The sequence below is a fragment of the Patagioenas fasciata genome, chromosome 25, assembly GCF_037038585.1.
Source record: "Patagioenas fasciata isolate bPatFas1 chromosome 25, bPatFas1.hap1, whole genome shotgun sequence".
Taxonomy (NCBI): domain Eukaryota; kingdom Metazoa; phylum Chordata; class Aves; order Columbiformes; family Columbidae; genus Patagioenas; species Patagioenas fasciata.
This window is the reverse complement of record NC_092544.1, coordinates 1,051,333-1,071,505: the sequence shown is the minus strand read 5'-3', so window position 1 is coordinate 1,071,505 and position 20,173 is coordinate 1,051,333. Positions and strand designations below refer to the sequence as shown.

Here is a 20,173-nt window from a genome sequence, read left to right as displayed (position 1 = left end):
GTGCCAGCTCTGGCCGTGAGGTGCTCGCTGCCCCACTCTCAGCAACCAGGCACAGAGGAATATTCTTCCACCACCAGCTCCAAAACTTATTCTAATCATATTCTCCTGCATGCACCCCTACCAAACTCCTAGTTAAACATTATTGGCTTTCAGAAGAGGGAGACCAGACCAGGTTGCGTATTCAATTTTGATCACTTCTCATCTGTCGGGTTAGATCTTCACAAGTTCTCTTTCTAGGAAGCCTCAAGGGGTTGTTTATATACAACAAGTAGTATTTTATTTCATGTGCTGCCCACCCTCAGTTGCACAATTGAGGTAAACTTTCTGCAGACCCTTAACAGTCAGGCAAAAAAGAAAAACCACCCACAAATCATCTTGCATGCACACAGAGAAAAGAAACCTATTGCTCAAACACACCGAGATACAAACACAAACTTCCAGACAAAGGGCTGGTTCCTGCCCTCGGCCAGAGGAGCTGGCTTCGGCCCTCGGAGAGGCCACTGCAGTCCCTGCTGCAAGCCCGGCGCTGGGGCCGCGGCACAGGAGCCGGCGCCGAGGCGGGAGCCGCGTCCAGGTACCGCATACACGGCGGCTGCGGATGCTGCACCTGCCCCCGCAGCGCGGGGAAGAGCTCCAGCTCCCGAAGGACAAACCCCCGCGGGTAACACCCAGCGCTGCCCCGAGCGCACTCAAAACCAAATAGAAACCGGGGAGGGGGAGGGAAGAAAAGCCAGTGTTCAGGCTTACTGCAGGCAAGAGGGGATTCAGGCACAGGCAGGGATCTAGCTGTTAAAATGAAGGCTGGAATATATATATACATATATATCTTTAAATGTTTATGCAGGCTGTAACATCAGGGAACAGCTGCTCCCGCTCGGCAGGAGCGCCGAGGCAGGAGGGGAGCGGAGCGGGCTCCGGGGCGCAGGACCGGGCTCCCCACCGAGCCACACGTCCATTTTTCCGCCGACGCAGCGGCCGGGGTGCCCGGAGCCGCGTGTCCCTCTGCACGCCCGGGTCGATCTCGCTCGTCGCTGACACCCGCGGCATCCACCTCCCACCCTCAGCACTGCCGCCCACCAGCGAGGGCATAATAATAATAACCGTCATTACGCGTAGCGGGAGAAAATAAAGTTGCTGTCAAGCGACGATAAATTCATGCGACAGCCAGGGCTAATTAGGCAGGAGCAGGCAGCGAAGTAGCTGCGAGCGCGGCGGGGACAGGGTTACAGGCTGGCTGGCTGATTGACACCGCTAAGGTTACCTCGGGCTCGGCGCTCGCCCATCGCGCCATGCACGCCAGCCGGCGCGGCCACCCGGGGAATACACACACATATACATAGATCTATATGCGCCCTCGGCGTGCGGCGGGCGAGCGTCTCGGTGGCAACCTGACACCTTTCGGGAGGCAAAATGGAATCTCGCCGGCCGGTTGTGCACCCGCAGCAAGGGAGGGGGGAGAAAGAGACCGCTTGCAAATATGCACGCAGAGAACGACCGAAAATAAAGAACCCGCGGTGCCTACCTTCGCCGGGCGCCGCAGGGAGATCCGGAGCCCTTTGGGTCGCTGGATGTTCCCTTCTTTATGAAATGTTCGGCTCAGCCGGTGCTATTTGCATTCTTTCATTAGCACCTGTTTCAAGTAAGGAAGGAGAAAGCTCATTACGAGATCAGCTTCCTTTCAAAATAAATTATTAAAAAAAACAGCGATGCACGCTGCCAAATAATAATAATGCTAATAAAAAGGGAAAAAAAAACCACACATGTACATTAAAGCCCAAAGTAGGCAGCTTAATAATGGGAGATCTTGCAGGTTGTGAGCATGCTCCAGCCGGAACAAATCCTTCCTCTGTTATTCCTCTGAATAAAAATAAACCACGAGCAAGAAACCCAAACGGAAGCTTCCTCCTAGAATCCCTGCTGCTGAAAAATATGTAATAAATTCAGCCCGAAGACGCAGACTCTAATCAGCAGCTGTTTTCTGGATCCAAAGCCAGCCAAAGCCTCTCTTGTCTTTCCCACTATGAGTCTAGGCCTTTTTGAAAAGGGTTTTAACCTTTTAAAGATACAGTGCACCAATTATCACTTCTGGAGGACTGTCACTCACGGCACAAATAAATTAATAAAGCGGCGGCGGCGGCACAGCCGAAATGGGGGGGGGGGGTGTGGTTTGCACCACCAGCCTTTTTCATTAATGTTGTTATATGGTTATTTCTTTTTAACAGGATCCCACCCCCCCCCCGCCTTTGGAAGAATAAACAGCAAACTTGCCACTCAGCCCTTGGATAAATGCACAGTCATTATAAAAATGAACAGCTGCTGGATGCGATTCAGGGAGTCGGGAGGCCGCCCCTTATCGGGGTTAAATTCGGTGCAACTGAATTTGGGGTATTAGCAGCTTCCCCCCGGCGGAGGTGTGAGAGGGTTAATGACATGCAGAGAGGAGCTCTGTCAAGTGCTTCCCATCAAACCAAGGATCGGGCTGCAAAGTTTGAGCGAGCAGCCCCGGCACAGCACGAACGCGTCCTTCCCAGAGCCGGGCTGCAGCTTTTTAAGCAAACTGAACCAAAACCCCCTAAAAATAAAAAGCTCAGCCCTCCAACTAACGAGCACCGCAAAGCGCCGGCGGCCCCGAGGACAACACGGGGACCCCCAAAGCTGTGTGTCCCCAGGCCTGGCACCCACGGCAGCCTCTCCTGGTGCCATCCCGGCCCACCTGGGTGACAGTGACATCCTCCTGGTCAGGGAGCCGGGAGCGAGGGGCCATCCCCGGGGCGCTGCGGCTCCGCTCCGGCCAGTCCTCCGCGCAGCCCCCGGCATGCAAACCATCGGGAGCCAGCGGTCCTCCCGCCCTCTCCCCCTCCTCCTCCTCTTCAGCAGAAAATCATCATATTTCATGTGTGGCTGCTCCAGCCGCGCCAATTGGCTGGGCACCCGCGGCGGAAATGTCAGCAGCAGCCCAGCACCGCTGCGCCCGCGCTGCCCCCGGTCCCGCCGCTGCAAACCGCAGCCCGGGGCAGGGGCGCGGGGCTGCCCCCCAACACCAGAGACGGCGAAAAAGGGGGTTCAGCGGTTGATTTTACTTTTCTCTTGGTTTTTAATGCCACTTTGGCTCGGCTCCAAAGGGACTCAAGCTGCCAGCAACTTGACCTTGACCCGCACGGTTGCGTCGCGCTGCCAGCGAGAAGCCTTTTTGCGGATTGACGGAGCCCCAGCGCATCCGCTGTGCTGCTCGGAGCCGCTCCAGGGGCCGCGCTGACCCCCGGCTCCAGCCCCACCACAGGTACCGGAGCTGCCGGGAGGGACGATGCCCCACAAATAGATACTTTCCTTTTTCTGCCCATTTTCAAAGCCAGGACATTTGTTTACAGCTTTCCAGAGCTTCCAAACATTTTTTTATCATCTTAACAGCTGGAGAAGCTCAGATTTGGAAACAGCAGCTCACGTGAAGCTACTCGGCATGGAGCAACAGCTCAAGGAGGAAGACAACCCAAGACTGATCTGATCATTTTCCTTCTCAAAGCGAGGTGGGGGGGGAAATCCAAATATCTTTCCAGGAAATGGAGCAATGCAATAGCAGAATGGAATAATCCTGATGAAAACCGTCACCTACCTCTGCTGCAAACCAAACACATCACCCAGGAACAACCGGTGAACACAGCCAGTGACACTGAAAAACGTTCTCCAAAGGAGCAACCGAGCCACAGGCGCTCCTGCTGGGTGCTCCGGCACAACGGGAGCGTAGGAACAGGGAAACAACAGCCAAAGGCAAACCTCTACGGCATGGCTTACATGAGGATAAAACATACCGCGTTGTCACAAAAAACTAAAGAGGATTTGAGTACAACATTTGTGGTACAAATCAGCTTATGAAACCACAGTTTAGTACTGATTGTGGGGAAAAAAATGAGTAGTAAATGGACAACGTATTGGATGGAAGGGTAAAAAGCTCCGAATCTACCTTATCTGGCCATCTGACGAGCAGCCCAAGTCCCATCAGCAAGACGATCCAGCCCAGAGCCACCATCGCCACCATCTCCTGTGTCCTCTGCCCTCTGTGTCAAGTGCTTGGGCACAGCAGAAACTCATCACCACTGTGTGTCACTGTAGGCATTGAAACAAGTGCACTAAGAGGGAAGAAAGGGAGATAATCAGGCTATTAAACAAAAAAAACCCACTGTTTCAGTGCAGAGCAACAGGACACAGTTCGTCAGGCTGTTCCTTCGCCTTCCCGATTTCAAGAAGAACCCACACAAGACGTGTCACCACTACACTAGCCTGGGGTCTCCGTGCCAGATGACCCTGCTCTGTCATGGTAGGTGTGTAAGGTGCCATGCGGCTCCATGCACGACCAACTGGACGAGTCAAGGGAGCTGTAGAAGTGGTGTCATCCCATTGGCATCGTGCTCCAACCGCCATCACCACCCCCACATGAACCCAGATCTCCACGTGCCACCGCACACCAGCACTTGGACCATGAGAAGCGACTTGTCCACACAGGCCTGGCTTCCCACACCCGCCAGGCCACATGTGAAAATACCTGTGCTAAGCAAGCGTGGCAGCGTATTGAAGCCTGTCCCGGTGACACCCGAGCCCCTCGGTGACCCGCAGAAGGCAGACGGGCCCTGTTCCCATGCGCTGCGCAGGGCTCGTCCAACGCTGCGCACACCGTGCACGGCGCCCAGCAGGATCAGCCGCAGCTCCTTACATGGGAATTCATGGCTCTGACACTTAGTGGGCATTCATTCTCCTGTGAAAAACGACAAAGAGGCATGTGAGACTATTTAATTTTTGCCTTTTTTAAGCTATCTATCAAGCCTGCTCAATTAGAAGCAGAAAGCTGCGTTTCCTTTTAATTGTTATCATCACTAATGCTCTTGGGATCCAAAAGGCAAGGTATGGGGTTGTTGTTCTCGCACTTTTTAAGAAGTAACTAAGATACAAAGGCTAAGCACGGCTTTGGTTTCAAGTCCTCTGCAGCCGCTGCCTTTCTGGGACCTAATGCAGCAAAACAAATTGGATTCCTGGTGCCACTACATAACGCATTGCATTTGGATGACACGCTGTGGTTTAGGAAGATGCAGAAGATAACAGCACGTAGAGGGAGAAGGGATGAGTTGTAACCAGGGGAACAGACCACAGGGCTGCGAGTGCCGGAGCCCCGGGTGTCTGCGCCTTCACCCAGCGCCAGGGTTCGATCCATTGCTCACTGCAGCGGGGATTTCACACAGAGCAGAGTGGGGAGCAGGATGGAACGGAAAAGATGCTGAGGGTCATCTGGTTGGTGCTCACAGCTGGCTTTTTGTCTCAGGGAGCTGCTGCATCACCCAGCAGCTTGGGAAGTGCCACGTGCATTTGACTTTCTTGAAGCTTATGGAGGTGGGAGGCTCAGAATCCCTTTGCCCATCACTGACCCCAGCAGTCCCCACGGGTACCCAGGAGCCCTGGAAGGGGCTGCATGGAGCACGGGGGGGACGCTGCACAGAGCGCCTCACACACTCTGGGTCACTGTGGGGCACAGTCTAATATGGGAAATGAGAATCACTGAGCAAACCTGAGCCTGCTTCGCTACCCATCTCTCAATTTTCAGTAGAGGTGCTCAGCACTTTTCCTTTCCTCCTATTCCTACAAGAGGATGGTGCTCAGCTACAGTAAACTGTATCTGCAGAGAATATTCACACATCTGCCTGGGATTCCCATTACATCATCTGTCCTCATTTTAGGATACATCTCTCTAAGGTCTCTGGAAACTCAGAATTAACACATTAACTATGACTGATTAAAGAAGAACAAACATCTGGACTATACTTCCAGCTAGTTCTGTGATCCAGTACCACGCGATGGGTGAATCCCAAAAGGTACAAGTTTCAGATTAGAAAATTACTTGATATTCATGAGAGTTTTTCCTGTCATCATTTTAGAGCTCACAACACAGGACTTCTCCGATCAGACACATTTTTGCCCAATTAACCAAGCAACTGGTATAAAACCCTCACAGTCTACCCTTGTGCCAGAAAGAACACCGAAGCACAGAAAAGACAGCCATACAAGTTCACAAGCGAGTAGTGTTGTTCTCATGTGTTTGTTGCGGTCACTAAACAGCAATATCTCGCACCTCAGCACCTGTGACCCCAAGTGACACTGGGGGACAGGGGCATCAAGTCCCCATCGGCCCCAGCCACAGAGCCCCAGCATCAACTCCTCCACTGTCTGGTCACTCCATGCTTCTCAGGGCTCTTCGGCACCCCCAGAGGTTTCGATGACCTCAGCTGTCGGGAGCAAAGGGATGAGAGGAGCCAGCTCCTGCAGAAGAAACCCCTTGTCTGGGTTTGACACTACGGGCAAACGTGAACTTTGATGAACCGAACCACATCATCGTTCAACCTCAGTTCCAGCCTGAGTCCCACCAGACAAGAGCTGCAGAGCAGCCGAGCAGTAAGATGGGCTTTGCTTATTCTTTTTCCCCCCCCCTCTCTTTATTTCAATCATTCCTTGTCCTCATCAAACACAAAACATTATCTAATTCCTCTACAGCATGTGCAGGATTGTGCGTTATCCCTCTACACGGATCTATATTAAACCAACCACAGACAATAACCTCATACCATTCTGTACAGGAAGAACCATAATCTGCCATGCATTAAAGGTCTAAAAAACCCCTGCCTAATGTTACAAGAGTCTCAAGCTGTTAAGCCACTACTTAACTACGGTAATTCACCACCACGTCTCTCCCATGGCACAGCTAGAGAGTTGTTTTCACTTTCTAATAACGAGCACGTGACTTCGGCACTTAATGAGTTCCCGAAATAACCAAACCAAAAGGCAAATCCAGGAGGTTTTACTGCCCAGGGAGAGAACGAAACAGTGAATGGGCAGAAGAACAGAACAAAGGCCAGGAGTGATTATAAAACCATATAGGTGGGACAACGAGCACATTGCTCCCCGTCCCAAAGGGTGAAGCACGGCAGGGGGCAGTGGGTCCCGCAGTGTCCCCCCTTAGCCTGATCTGGAACTCTGGGCCCTCACCTTTAGTTCAACACAGTGAGTGTTGAAAAGTACCCACAAGATCCCTCACTTTGGTGGCACTTTACCCCCCGAACATCAAAACACGTGGCAGACGTTAACGATACCGCGCTGCGTTACACAGAACTGTTGAAGACCCGGGTGGAGAGGCTGCATGGGCTGGGTTACACACAGCATGAATAAGAGCTAAGAGAAGTTGTGAATCTTTACAATAAAACCTGAAGTAAGATTTCATTTCAAACGGGCTTAAGGAAAAACAAATCACATTTTGGCCAAAGGCCAAGTTCTGAATTTCTAATTAACTTAATCAAACTTTTTCATGGTCTAACCCTTGATCATTTATATAAGCAATTTCACTGCACTTCGAGTGAGCCCTGCACCAAATCACAGAAATAACGAACGAGTTCAAAGGATCCTTCCTCATTAACACTCGAGAAAGTGAGTTCAGCAATGGGCTGAATGGCAGTTGCAGGTAGCAGCTCAAAACACATTTTTAAAGGCTGGTAAACCCTGGATTGGCAGATTTTACCAGAGATAAGCAGGTAGTGCTGACCCCATTAAAAATACTGATTTTACACTAATACCAAGAAGCGACCAGCAGACAAAAGAATTCAAGCAGAAGAAAAACCCATACCATTCTGTGATTCTATGATATCTGTGCTGCTGTACAAACCCCAACGTGACCTCAGTGAGATCCTCTGGCCGCTTTTAGCTGCAGAGAAGCGTAACGATGACCACAGAAGCAACCAAGAACATGCAAGAACATACGTTACAAGGGAAGACTAAAAGAGGCCAGTTTGTTTGACCTAGCAAAACGCAAGCTGAGAGGAGACGAGCTATTTCAAGGACAATATTGGCACCAGATCGAATGGAGATAACACAGCCAAAGATTGAATTTAGTCTCCAAGTCTGGCATCGGCTTCAATGTTTCTCTCCTACAAGAGTAAAGGCAAGAAGTTCCAAGACAACACCTGCTCCCTTTGCAAGAACCCCGCAGGAACACGTTGGCCCCGGGTCAGTGGGGCTGTGACACGGACACACAGCAGTTTGGGGTGACAAGACCCCGTCACACTGCCCTCACCTGCAGGTCCTGCTGCCCCCATCAGCCCCAGCAAAACCCCAGCATAAGCACAGCTCCTCCACAGCATTAAGAACAGTGTTCGTAGTTCAGGACTAAAGTCAGTCCAGGTGAATATTTAAAAAAACCCACAATGGAACAAGGAGGAAACAAAATTTCAACAAGATCACGAGGAATAAACATCGTGGCGTGGGAAGCAACTGCTCTGCTGCGAAAGGCAAAGACAAATCCAAAGCTGCACTAAGGCAGCGACCGGGCCGCCCAACACAAAGCCCGGCTCAGACGCTTGCTTCCCTTCAGCAAGAGCTCAGGACAGATTTAAACCAGATTTGGCATCCCCTTTTCTTCTGCACAGCTCAAAGATAAACAGTTCAACCGGTTTGTTTGATTTAGGAGGAACAAAATAACACTACTGTTTAATATTTTAGGTGAGATTTCACACAGTTTCCTTCGTGTCCAACGCGTGTTATAGCAGATGACATCCTGCTTGGATCCAGAAAATACTCTCACTAAATTCAAAACTGTATCAGGCATCCCGCTCTTCATCGAGATGAATATTTGCACAATACTGAGCTTGACCACTGCAAGCAGAACCACCTTGCCTTTTTTCACCCCCTTATCTCAGTTTCTCATAACATTTTGCAGTTTGTTGGTGCAGCCAAACCGTGTTCAGTGCCGAAGTCTCATTCCGCTGATGTGGTGGCCAACGGCTCCATAGCCGGGCGACCCTGTCCAGCCCGTTCCAGCAGATGCGCGGTGCTGGGTGCAGGGGCTTCGAGCAGAGCTCCATGTATTTCCCACTGTGGTTCCAAGTGAAGCACATCTGGGAGTCAAAAATAACATCACGGCGTGGAAAAACCTGTGCTTCCTGCGCTCCGGGCCAGGTGAGCCCAGCTGCGGCTGGAGGAACACTAAATAAACCATCAGTTTGCAAGTGCTGCCTTAGTGCTATCAGAGGTGAAGCTAGCCATGTTATTCAGGAGACAAAAGGAAGATGATAAAAGCTGGTGTATGGGCTTGGGAGGTAGATTTCACCCTGAAGGCCTGGAGTTTGGAATTCGAAGCTGTGGAAGCCAAACTTTGCACTTCCGAGCCTCCGATCCTTTGAATTGCTGCGGTGCCGGAGCCGAGCGGCTCTGCCCGGCTGCAGGACGCGGCTCAGGCGCTCGGTGCCCATGCTGTGCAGCCTTCTCCAGAGCAAGAGTGCGTTCAAAACCCCCGAAAGGCCGATATTTCTCTTTGACAGCGCTCTGTGCTTTATGGGCTCTCCCAGAGCAAAGGAGCCAATGATGGGTGAAGACCAGGGGGCACAAACTGTGATAAAGATAACATAGAAACCAGGCAGCCAACCACCCAATGCTCTTTCTACAGCAAGAGTCCTAAAGCAACTTGCACATGAAAATGAATTTACAGACTGCACCACAGCCTTAGCTCTCATAGAAATGTTTCATCTGCAAACGCCACATTCACTCCAGTCTCTCATATGGGATATATACAAGTGATAAATGTTGGAAATGAGAGGAAATTATGATTTATTACACATATTTTTATTTCTATCGCTGCTCTAAGTGTTACTAAGTATTTTTAAATGCATTAAGCTATAAAATGTATTCAAGTGCCTCTGACAGAAGTGAAATTTACTGAGAATAACACTTAGTCCCGCTGACATAATTCATGGGTATAATTCAAAAGTGTCTTCAAAAATGCTTAGGGATCTTTTAGTAATGAGATTATCAGGGTCATGGTCTGGTTCCTCCCTGCTGACCGAATTACTGTCAAAGTAATGGACGCTTGAGATCCGGGAGGAGGAGAAAACCGAAATTTGCTCCAAAATGAGAACTTGGGTCAATTCCTCTGACAGTCCTGATGGAGCTGAGGGCTCGCTCTTCAAAGGAAAAAAAGAAATCAAGTTAATATCACTACAAGAGCAGTTATTGCAGCATGGAGTGCTGAGGAGGGGCAGCTGGGAGCACCCAGACCCAGCCCGGGCGGTGGAACCGCGTCCGAGCTCCCTTCATCTCCCAGTAAACACAACGAGGATCGAGCACAAGGCTCTTCCAGCTTCACATGCCGTTCCCTGCAGGTCCCCTCTCACCGTCTGTTTCTCAGCGCTGGGAACAATCACGTTTAGCTTTTCTTTTCTCATTGCATAAACTTCCCCAGAGTATCGGCTACACAAGAGAAAACCAAACTGTGCTTAGTGACTTTCTGCAAAAAGGGAAAAACGCCTCAGGGCGGGGATTGTTGGGTTTGTTTAACTGTTCGATAAATGAAACAAGGGGCTGGGTGCTGCCATTTGTCTCATCAATAAACTTACACAAGTGACCGCAGCGAGCAACAAGTGAGAGTGGAAAGTGAAGGTGATGGTTTGACAGGTATCTCATGCATTTTATCAGGGACCCAAAGATACAAAAGATAGGTTGTGCGAGACAGCTTCAGGGAATTAAATGGTTGTTTCTATAGGGCAAGAGTGCAGCAACCGGGCAAAAGATGCAGGAGAGCCCGAAGAGCCGCTGTGCGAAATCCACGCTGCGCCATCACATCGGCAAAGCCTGCAGGGCCCCGCAGCAGCCGCTGTTGTTCCCAGCCAGAGCCCCTCCTGCCCTTCCCGCTCCAACCTCGCGCTGTGGGTCCTCCTCTGCCGAACAGAACACATAAAATAAAGCCTTAAAACCGCCAAAGCTGCAGGAGCTCCGTGACAAGCAAAGATCCATCATTAGGGCACTTCAAAGCTTGACTCCTCTTACACAGGCGCTGGAAGCTCCTCCTGCACACACACACTGAAATATTCATCTTTTCCCTTACTGTTCCTTTGAGTTTCATCTTTTGCAGCACCCGTGCTTTGCTGCTCTCCAAACACCAAACTTCTGTATTGGAAACCCTTATTTAGGCAGAAGCTCTGGTCTCCGAGTGCCCGGAGCTGCCGCGCGTTGGCTTCGGGGAGCAAAGCGCCCATGCCCATGGAAAGGCAGCGGTGACCACGGAAAACAGGAGGAACCGGAGACCACGCAGCTCTGCCCCTCAGCAGGTCCCACTTTTTTAAATGAATAATTGAATTTAAATTACTGCTAATGCTGAAATTAATTTAACCTGTTCTAAGTTAGCATGTTGTCACAGGTTGCAGGAGTACGGTTGCCACTGCTCCAAGTGTATTAATAGCAATTCCTGGCACTATTAATAACTGGAGCCCAGCAGCTGCTGTCCCATCTGCACAGGGGTCTCCATCTCTGTGATGGGGAAGGGGAGCGAAAGAGCTGCAGAAAATCCTGGGGAGGTTGTGATGCTCCAGGAGCAGAGCCCTCAACTCCATCCTCTCACCTGGGATCTCACAGGAGATCCCTGGTTCCAGTATAAGTTGGGTAATGAGCTATTAGAGAGCAGTGTAGGAGAAAGGGACCTGGGGGTCCTGGGGACAGCAGGGTGACCATGAGCCAGCACTGGGCCCTTGTGGCCAGGAAGCCAATGGTACCTGGGGCGGGTTAGAAGGGGGTGGTCAGTAGGTCAGAGAGGTTCTCCTGCCCCTCTGCTCTGCCCTGGGGAGACCACCCCTGGAATATTGTGTCCAGTTGTGGCCCCTCAGCTCCAGAAGGACAGGGAACTGCTGGAGAGAGTCCAGCGCAGCCACCAAGATGCTGAAGGGAGTGGAGCATCTCCCGTGTGAGGAAAGGCTGAGGGAGCTGGGGAAGAGGAGACTGAGGGGGGACTCATTCCTGGGGATCAGTATGGAAAGGGGCAGTGTCAGGAGGATGGAGCCAGGCTCTTCTGGGTGACAACCAGTGACAGGACAAGGGGCAATGGGTGCAAACTGGAACACAGGAGGTTCCACTTAAATATGAGAAGCAACTTGTTGGGGGTGAGGGTGGCAGAGCCTGGCCCAGGCTGCCCAGGGAGGTTGTGGAGTCTCCTTCTCTGCAGACATTCAAACCCGCCTGGACCCCTTCCTGTGGAACCTCAGCTGGGTGTTCCTGCTCCATGGGGGGATTGCACTGGATGAGCTTTCCAGGGCCCTTCAACCCCTGACACTCTGGGATTCTGTGAGGAGGCTCCTTCAGGACGGGAAACCTGCTGATCTGCTCGGGGCAAAGACTCCTCATCTCTTCATATGTGGAAGGAAATACAGTATTCAAAATTTTTAAAAAAGCAGCTCTGAAAGCCCCCCCTATGGTTTTGTACCGGTGGCAACACCCAAAACTTCCAGTCGGTGGGTGAGGGTGGGATGGGAAAAAAATGTCATTCCAAGATGAAAGGTTCCACGCTTCTCCCTCCAGCTAAAATCTGCTCCATCTGAGCACGCTGGGGCCCTCAGCTCCTCCGCCCCACAGCAAAGCAGCGACAGCAAAAATAGCCCCAGTTTGTGAAGTATCTGTTGAAAGCATCTCTTCTGGATCAGTTTGTCATATGAAATGATACAGAAATCAGAAGCCAAGTTCACTTCTGTCATCCCTGCTGGAGGCAGCAGATGGAAAGACCCTCGAAATACCATTACTGGAAGGAGTATGTTAAAACATGAAGTTTGGCTTGGGGCAACAGAAGCAGATCCCCTGACAGATGAATATCTTCAGCTGCGGCCCAGGTTTTGCTAGAGCAGGTAAATACAAACACGTCTCCTAAAGCAGAAATCCAGTGCGATCAACATCGTATACATATACACCTTTTTTTTTTAAATTACGGAGCAGAAAGGAGGCAAAGATGAGTGGACTTCACCTTTCAAAATAAATGCCAAAAGAATCCATTATGCCATAGGCTTGGCTTTCTGCAGACTAAATCACCGCTAGAGCAGCAAAGAGCGGGAATGTACTGGGCTGAATACACCAGCAGATTCACAACTTCAAATTTTATCCGGAATGTCACAAAACTTGGCATTTTACCAAAATCCACAACTATGAGACTCGATCATCTGGCAGTTTAGAGCAGGGAGGCTGGGAACCACCTTTCTGAACAGTTTGAGCACTTTAGAGAGGTTTTTCCGTGCTCTGCAGGAAGGCACCAGAATCCCAAAGAGCCTGAACGTGCACCACACTCTCTGCCTATTGTATACAGGGATATTTCTCCCATTTCTCTCTCAAGCCTTTACAAACTCTGCACGGACCCGCAGTACAAGAGGACGGTGGTTCTGCAGCTCAGGACACCCAAAACCCCTCGGACAGCAGCGATCCGGGTTCCTCTCTCCTCAGGCTTGCCTGGCAACACCAGCACTGGTGTCAAACCCCGCACAAACCGCCCATGAGCCCTGGGGCTCCCTGCTGATCTATTGATATAGATATACGCTGACAGATACAGGCACGCACTGTGTGTATATATAGAGATGCACACACACACATATGTATATAATGTGAATTATCGGGTGTGTCAGTGCACAGCAGGTGGGTGTTCCATGAGCAAGGCTCCCAGCCCTACTGTATCTAGAAACCATGTTCCAAGTTCCAAACTTCGCTTTCCTTCTGTCTGCATTTTTGGGCTTCTCAGATCCCCCTTTTTGAGACTTTTTGTGAATCATAAACACATATTTTTTCACAGCCAGTCTAATAATGAACTCACATGCCCAGCTGGGCTGGGTTAGGTATTCGTCACCTAATCCAATAACACTTTCATCTGCCACTGCGGCTTCCCAGCTGGCACAAACCGATTTATGTGCACACTGAGGCAGGCACAGCCCAGCCTCCACACCCTGCCCACTTGATCTCAGGTTAAATCTACGGTTAAAAAGGTATTTGTTGCAAAAACGCTCCCAGATGCAGGTTCTTGTGTTGCTGTTTGTGTACAAGCATCAGTAGCTGGTGGCACAGGGGACAGGAGGGACAGCTGCATCCTCTCCTGGGAGGCCAGGTGAAGTGTTTTACCTCCAAGACAGAGCACTCGAGTGGCCCAGAGCCTCCTGGCACCTGCTGGGCTTCAACCAGAGCATCTAATGGCCCCAAGGGTGCTGGAGACTCAGCCCTCCCTGACTGGCACCTCCAGCACCATGGGCACCACAGGAACAGCTCTTCCAAAACCCTATTTCTCCCCTTGGGTTCTCTCCTTCACACACTTGGATAGCCACCCAGTGTGTGCAAAAGTCACTGAGAACACCAATATACTCATTAAACTGCGTTTTGTTCCCATTCTGCAAAAGTCATGACTGGCAGCACACGTGCAAGTCGAGACAACCAGCCCTCTGTGTCCCCCAGCAATAGTCTTCCTGTCCAAATCATCACTGATTTCCTATTGCAATTAAAGGTACCACTGGTGAATATTAACGCAGACTCCAAAAAGTTTCAGATACTTTAGAGGACAGAGTTGGTTTGATGACTATAGTCCAATTCAGTACATTTTGCTGTAGGCATTTAAAGCAAGACTTTACCCATCTTGGTTTCCTTTCCAACCCTCAGCTTCCTTAACTATTTATTTCATAGAATCACAGAATGGTTTGGGCTGGGACCTTATAGACCATTAGTTCCATCCCCAACACCACGAGCATCCATCCTGCTGCATGTTTCATATCATAATCCTGCATTTCAGTGCTGCCCTGGAGTTCAGGGCAAAAATCTGCCCCTCAGATTCCTGAATTCAAGGAGGAGGATTTAACTCTTCTTAATTCCATTTAACAGGAAGCCCATCTTCCTCGTGTGCTAATGAGCCATCTGCAACTCCTGCTTGGCTCTGACTCCTTCCAGTTCAACATCTTCTGCCAAACCAGCTCTCCCCTGACAGCTCCTCATTTAGAACTGGTTTGTCTTAACTCGCGTTTCTACTCAATCGACCTCATGGGCTTTTTTTCCTCAGTAATTCCACACAAAATGTGCTCGGTGTGCAATTCCCAAGTTCGCTTTCCTGTTGCTGTTTATTATTTTCCACTCCTCGGTGCTGCAGACTCTGCTCTGGAACACAACAGTTAGTCCTGAGCTGCTTTCTTCGCTGTGTCTCTTATCCAGGTGTCATCACTGCAAGCACTTTGCCAAACGAAATATCACTCAGAATTGGTATCAAAATACATGAGGCGGGGAAGGAAGATATCTCACCTCTAATTTCTCTCAGGTCCAAATGCCATCAACTTTGCACTAACAGCTGCTGCAGATGTTTTATTCCAGATGAGCACAGAAGTGTTGGTGCACAGTCTCCATACCTGGCTTTAATTGACTATCAGACTTTGACTAATTACAGTGTCTCTTATTAAGCTACATAGTGCCTGACTTCCCAAAACTCGAACTTACTTTGGACAGAGAAGCCAGGCTCAGTTGCTCCGTGCACATTCTCTTGCTGCCCTTCTCTGAGTACAGACCTGGTGCAGCCGATACAGCCCGTGGAGGAGCCTTCGAGTCAAACCACGGCCTCGGGAGACCAGGATTTCAGTGCCTAAACACTATAGCACCACAGGGACATTAACACACCTGGGGTTTGCATGGCTCATCAGTCTATGACACCAAACAAAGGCTTGTCCACTGTTTCTGAGCTAAAACATGATGCTGTGGACATGGTTTGAAGCTTTGCTGCTTAAACCCCAAACCAAGCCCAGGCTGTCCCGGGAAACCCAACTGTCCCTGGGAGGTCGGGACTGGGAAGACTGGTCTCTGTCTGGTTCTTCTCAAGGGAGAAGAGGTCCTTCATTTAGCAGAGCAATTTAGTTACTGCTCCATTTTTAATAACGCTATTTAAATACAGTAACTAGAGTTTCGTTTTTATGGATGTCAGGAGAAACATAAGCCACAAGTTCAATGCAAACCACAGAGGAAGTATTTTTATTTCCAACACGCAGTGTTTCTCCTAACCTGAAATAACCATCTGAGCATGTTCGTGCTCCCAGAACCGGGAAGTCTGCAGGGCTCTGAACCATTCCCTTACAGGAGGTGTGATGGAAGTAACACAGCGTACCCTCCGTGTCTGTTACTTCTCAAACTAAGGGGCTCTCCTCTAGGAAAGGGGCTTTGATGATCTCTCCATTTCCACTAATGAACTTCAGAAGTCTCTCTTTATCCTGCATTTCAGGTTTTTTACATCAGATTACTACGTACTTGATCAGCAGAGTCCGGTGGCCCTCAGTTCTAATGCTAAATGGCCCCACAGGGAACACGTGCAGGGAAAGCACGTTTCTATGCACTGAGGCCTCTTAGGGACACACTCGCTCTTCCAGACCGGAGATAGAGCACATTAATTGCGGGGTGCACACAGGACCTCTCCCAGGATCACAGGACCTCTCCCAGAATCTCCAGTGCCTTTCGCCAACACTTAAAATAATAAATTCCAGAGTTTGATGGATGTCACAGCTACTGTTTGATTTTTTCCCCCCCTCATCCAAACCATTCACGTCTTAATTACACTCCAGCAGTCAGTCACCACCAAACCAGTGATAACAAAGAGCATATGAACATGGGTCTTCCCAAAAAAATGGAAACTCAAATTGTGTTGCCTTGTAATGCCCGCAGGCAGCAGTGGTGTGAAGAGCAGAGGAAAGGGCTGGGTTGTGCTCAGCGGCACCATCACCTCTGCCCTTCACCTGCGGAAACCTCACTTGAATTTTCCCCTGCAGCCCAGGCAGGATGTAATTCAGTTTCCTTCCAACCCCCACTGGACTATATTCCCCCCCATATCATAAACCATACATTCATGTAACCATTAATATAATTGAAATCCTCAGAAACGCCACATAAAAGAAAAGGTCGGGATAGTCCAACATCTGCATTAACAGCGTTTTACGAGGTGCAGAAGAACCATCCCAGAATAGTCCTGCACTGGCCAGTTCAGTGCTCTGGCAAAACCACACAGAATGCTGGCAGACGGCTTTATTTCCATGGAGGGTGGGAGCAGCTTCAGAGCCCGTCACCGTGGTACATCCGAACATCCACAGAAAACAGAATGCCACCCGTGCCCAAGGGTTAACGTTCAAAGGGCAGGACTCAGGCTACAGTAAGGAAATGTGGGTTTTCTATTCTCTGCTGCACAAGGCACAGGAAAAGGACTAAATTTGCGTTTCATTTAAGTCCCCCCTAAATAAATAAATAAAAGCAACCCGGTATCTTTTGCCCTCCCCTCGCCAAAGCTCCGCAGCAGCCAGAGGGAGGAGACCCCCCGAGAGGATCCATCTGCAGCTGCTGCCAGACAACAGCCCCGCGGGGAAGGGTTCCCTGCAGCTCCGGGGCTGTTGCTGGGATGGAGACAACATTTGTGGGGCAGGGGTGGATTTAGCACAGCAAGAACCACCTGTGCTGGAGGGTGGTGCACACTGAGTGTGACATCTCCTCCCTTGTTCTTGCAGCAACAGGGGTTTTCTGCCTGCGGCGTCCCAGCACCTTCGCTCCGGCTGCTTCTCCAAGTGCCCAAGGGGTCAGGAGGACGAGCACCCCGGAGCCAGACCCGTCCTGCTTGGAATCACAGAACCACACAGCAGTTTGGGCTGGAGGGACCTTCCCAGCCCCCCCCAGTGCCACCCCTGCCATGAGCAGGGACATCTGCACCAGCTCAGGTTGCTCAGAGCCTCCAAGTTTCCAGGACTTCTCATGGAATCATTCAGGTTGGGAGAGACCCTCAAGATCCTCGAGTCCAACCATAACTCCCCCTGTCCCATGTCCTGAGACCCTCATCTCCATGTCCAGCCCTCCAGGGATGGTGACTCCAGCACTGCCCTGGGCAGCCTGTTCAATGCCCCACAGCCCTTTGGGGAAGAAATTGCTCCCCAGATCCAATTACTGTATTAGATTGTGGTTCCTGGCCTGTCACAAATACACCTCCATGATGAACTGAAGTGACCTTTCATTATTTGAAGTTTACCAAAGCATGGGCTTCTACCACATCACTCATGGCTTTCTCACCCAGATTGCTGAAATCTGGGGTAAAACAAGAAAAGAAACCCAAACCTGGCTGGCAAGGGCAGATTTGAGACCTGGCTTCTCCTTCACCCAGGGGCTGCCCACAGAGCCCAGTCTCCTGGGAAATGCAGATTAATCACCCGCCTTGCGAGCGCCCACATTATTGTATTTGTTTCCCTCATTCTCTGCTCTTGTGTGACTGATGCTTTATTAGCATAACACAGGGATTTTGTAACACAGACCTGAAATCTAGGCAAGAACTACCTTCCCTGCCCTTTAACATAGACCAGACTCCTAGGAGATTTAATTAGCGCAATTCTGAGCATAACTTAAAACCACAAGAAACTTTAATTTTAAAAACCTGATTTTATCTAGTTCCAGCTATTTTCCTGAAGCCAACTCGATGCTTGTTAACCGGTACAGCAATGAGTATACAGCAATTTAGGCTTCATGTTAAACGCTACCCAGAGAACACCAGCTATTCTGTAAGTGTTGTCAAGCAATTATCACCCAGAATCTCTTCATCAGGAGCTATATTTGAAGTCCCAGTTTACTTACCTTATATGCTTTATTATCCTAGGAAATACAGAATGGCTACTATTTATTTACTATTTAATAATTTTTGTCAAGCTGTCTTGGAGTTGAAATTGGAATTCGGTTGAAATGTTATGAAACCAGCATATTTATTTGGTTGTCATTTAAGTAAATCAAATTAAAATACTCTGGAAAGGGAGAAATACTGATTTATCAAAACATTTTGCACATCAAGCTAAGAGCCTTCTACAAGAGGCACATTAGCAGTGGTTCGCAAGCTGGCTCTCCCAGGCTAACATGTGATTTTCCAAATACATTCATGTGCCCTGAGATGCCATAAAGGACCTTAACAGGAGTTTTAAAAATACCTAAAAATAGAAATAGCAAAGCACCATTGAAGTGAGGAGTTGAGTTCCCAGCATGAGTATCTGCGGGGATTTTCAAAGACCTCCAGGTCACAAAAAGGCTTTGAAAGCCTCCGGGACCTGGAGGGTCGGAGTCCACCCCTCCCTGTGTTTTCAATTGCAGAAGGGAACAAACTGCCTTGGTTTTGTGATTCCTGTCCTTGCGCTCAGCGTCAAGTGAAGAATCCAAATACAACAAAAAACCCTCCCAAATATTCAACTGAAAACAAAAACGACAAAAGCAAAAAGGCTTACAGCACCGACTTTGGAAAAAGCTGTATTTTAAAGTCAGAACTTCCAGTATTCATTTCTAGAGACTAAAAACCCACCTAGATTTAATAAATTCACGGAGATACATATGCAGGAAGCTTGAGCTGATCTCCAACGCTTAAGATAACTCTTACCACTTGAGAAATATCTTAAATACATTGAAACTCAAAGTGGTGCCATTCACAGATCCTTCCACAGCAATTATTTAAACACCCAACAAACTATAACTTGACACCGATTTGCAGAATTTCCAATCAAACAGGCATCCCCCAGTACTCTTTTTTCCTTCCAAAATTAAAAAACCTCTCATTTCGAAGCACAAAGCACACAGCAATGTTTGTGGAAAGTTTTCCCATGTCCAGGACAGCTGCACGGTTTCCAGCTTCACACCCCATCCAGGGCTTCCTGCGGCCGCTCAGCCCCGCGCGCCGCGCATTTCTTGGCAGCTTTTCTCCCCAATTGCGTTACCAAGCTCGGAGGCACCAAACGCTGATAACGGGATGTCCAGGGACACAATTAACAGCAGGGAGGGACACGGAGAGGCAGCTCCAGCCTCCCCGCTCCCCTGGAGCTGTGCTGGCAGCTCAGGTACCGCAGCACCTCGGGCAGCTGGTGGACGGGAGTCGCAGCCCAGGCGCGAATGCAGAACATCCCGGTGCAGAGCGACCGAGCCAAGACAAACCCGGCACCAGGCGGATGGGAATCACGAGGGAACCATCCCCCAGCCTGGGGCTTCACCCTCCCCATCACCTGCGCCAGCACCAGGAGCCCCTGCCCCGCAAACGGAGCAGGCGTGGGGACAACCACAGGGACAATCGCAGGGACAGTCACGGGCTTGTGCTCTGGCTTGTAGCCAGACTTGCCACTTTTCCCCTAACAAGACAGTTGGCTGTAAATTGGCATGAAAATATACATATTCACATAAATCCTGGGGCAGACCGTGCACAACTCATGCCTTCCCTTTTTAAAACATGGTCCCTCCTCCTATTACATGCAAGGAATAAATAAAAGATAACCTCATGACATACTCCAACAGGAGCCTCAACTTTCTTTAGCAGCAATAAGACGAACAAAGGAGGAGGAAGGAG

General features: G+C 49.9%; 1 protein-coding gene across 7 annotated transcripts in view; it reads right to left on the bottom strand.

The window, feature by feature from the left end:
* Nucleotides 1–2,832, bottom strand: part of HIVEP3 (HIVEP zinc finger 3) — a 145,331-nt gene extending 142,499 nt beyond the window's left edge. For 5 of the 7 annotated variants that reach the window (XM_071799204.1, XM_065857086.2, XM_071799202.1 and 2 more), the window contains exon 1: nucleotides 1,523–2,012. The gene's annotated coding sequence lies outside the window, so the exon portion shown is untranslated. Of the gene's footprint in view, nucleotides 1–1,522; nucleotides 2,013–2,713 lie in introns of those variants that run through there. The other 2 variants (XM_071799203.1, XM_065857085.2) reach the window with 1 other exon arrangement.
* Nucleotides 2,833–20,173: the final 17,341 nt, after the last annotated feature.